This window comes from Propithecus coquereli, unplaced genomic scaffold (assembly GCF_000956105.1).
Source record: "Propithecus coquereli isolate 6110/MARCELLA unplaced genomic scaffold, Pcoq_1.0 Scaffold132, whole genome shotgun sequence".
In the NCBI taxonomy this organism is placed as follows: Eukaryota; Metazoa; Chordata; class Mammalia; order Primates; family Indriidae; genus Propithecus; species Propithecus coquereli.
In genome coordinates this window covers 3,429,244-3,431,706 of record NW_012137414.1, presented here as the reverse complement: position 1 = coordinate 3,431,706, position 2,463 = coordinate 3,429,244, and the positions used below count along the sequence as shown (strand labels likewise).

General features: G+C 37.5%; 1 protein-coding gene across 1 annotated transcript in view; it reads left to right on the top strand.

Moving 5' to 3' along the window:
* The window catches only part of DMD (dystrophin), a 2,517,447-nt gene that overhangs the window by 1,043,611 nt on the left and 1,471,373 nt on the right, over positions 1 to 2,463 (top strand). The window lies entirely within an intron of this gene.

The following is a 2,463-nucleotide window of genomic DNA, read 5'->3' as shown; positions in this document are numbered from 1 at the left end:
CATACATTTTGTGTTTTGAGTTTAATCACCCTCTATTTTATAGATACAGGAACTGAAAGACTTTATAACCTTGACAAGAAAAAGGCCTCTGGTAAATTTGTTTCATTCTTAATTTAATCACCACAAATAATGAGGTTGGTTTTTTCAACTTTGGAAGTAGTAATTTCATCATTATCTTTAGATATAATTTACACTACTTCAATAAATAATGTTTCCTGGGCCACTCACGTTGATATTTCTGAAATGTTTATGAAACAGTAACCAAATTTGTCTTGTCTGAATGTGTGCCTAGTATAGCAAATAAGCTTTTTTGTATCTAGACACAAAGGGACACACAGACACACATATACATATGCATGTATTTATGTATACATATGTATAAACATATTTACTCTTCATAAGTCTTCTCAATTTTGACTCATCATCAAAATCACACAGATGGGAGGATATAGAGACTTTAGTCTGCACATACTCTCTTCTGACTCCCTCTGATTTTCTAATTTAGTAGATTTCAATTGAGCCTGGGAATTATATTTGGAAAAGTTCCTCTAGATTCTGATGATTATTCAGGTTTGGGAGCCTTGTTCTAGGCATTTACCCGAGCATGTTTAAGGCAGACCACTTTGCTAATGTGCCCTATGTCTCGGATTCATTCCCTCAGTGGACCATTAAAGTTTTTCTTGCCCATCCACTGCTAATCACAGCTGGATGATCTCTGTTTTCCAGAATTGAAGCTCATTTCCAATTCCTGAACAACTGAACCAAGCAGAGGAAAAAGTGGTTGTCCTTCACAACCACAATTTCCTGCTAAAGTAGAATGAACACTTTCCAAGAAACCACAGCAAACTTTTGATGGCATAAAAAGGGCATCACTTATGGTATTCACTGGGCCACCTCTCTCTCCCTCCTGAACCGTAATGTAGATGGAACAGAAGTTCCCTGTGGGAAAGACATTGAGCAGTCCTGCCTGGCTGTAGACATTGTCCACAACTTAATCTTCGGGTATATCTGACTTATGACAAGTGCAACAATCCTACAAGTGAGGGCCTACCACCTGAGAACTGCTAACTACTCCCTCTTGCGCAAAGAAAAAAAAAAAGTCATTAAGTATGGAATGTCTGATTTCCTTCAGTACTGAATTTGACAGTTGACATATCTGACATTTTCACTTTGACACTTCCTGCTTTATTTTTGTTGTGAAGGTACATCCTCATTCTTTCAAATGAATGGTTTTGGCTTGTGATTATCTTTCAAAATTTTTAGAGCAATTTTTGTCAAACCATGGATAAGTCAAAAATTTGTGTTATTTTTGAATGGGTTCCACCATGAAACCAGTGCGGCACAGACAGCTCAAAATATCAGCAAACTGTTTGGGAAGGATGTGGCTAATAAACACATAGTACATTGCTGGTTGCAGAAGTTTCATTCTGTTGATTCTAATCTTGAAAATGAGCCACATGGGTGACCAGATACCAAGGTGGATAATGATGAGCTGAAAGCTATACTAGAAGCAAATCCATCTCAACCTACGCATGAATTAGCAGCAAGGTTTGATGTTACTATTCCAACAATATTGGACCATTTGAAACAAATTGGCAAAGTAAAGAAGCTGGATAGATGTGTACCATATGAATTAAATGAGCGTCAGAAGGGAAATCGTCTTGAAGCTTGGCTTTCTGTGCTGTCACAACATAAAGGCAAACCATTTCTGCACCGTATTGTTAGTATGATGAAAACGAATTCTTTTTGACAATTGCAAGCATTCAGCATAATGGTTGGATAAAGATGAAGTGCAGAAACACAGTTCAAAACTGAATATTTATCCAAAAAAGCTAATGGTGTCTGTTTGGTGGACCAGTGCTGGTATTATCCACTACAGCTTCATGAAACCTGGTCAATCGATTACAGTGGATGTCTACTGCAACCAGTTGGATGAAATGATGAGGATGTTTGCCATTAAGCAGCCAAGATTGGTCAATAGAGACAGGTCAATCCTTTTGCAAGACAACCTTGGACCACATGTCACACAAACAACGCTGCTCAAACTATAGGGGCTGAACTTGCAAACTCTCTGTCATCCACCCTATTTACCAGATCTTGCAGCAAATGACTACCACTTCTTCCAAGCTTTGGACCACTTCTTTCAAGGAAAAATATCCCATCCTCAACAATCTGTGGGAAACAAATGCCTTTTGAGATTTCATTGCCACTGGTTCTCCAGGCTTCTTTGTTGTTGTCATAAACAATCTACCATTAAGATGGCAAAACTGTGTCGATAGTTTATGTGCATACTTTGATTAATTGTATTGCTTCTTGTTTGAGATAATAAACTAAATTTTTAATTTGAAATCAGACATTTCATATTTAATGACCTATAATTCCAACACAATAGGTGTCATTTATAGATGATCAGAAGATGCCACTGGGGGGAGGAGATAGAGAAGAGAAGAGATTTGAAACAAG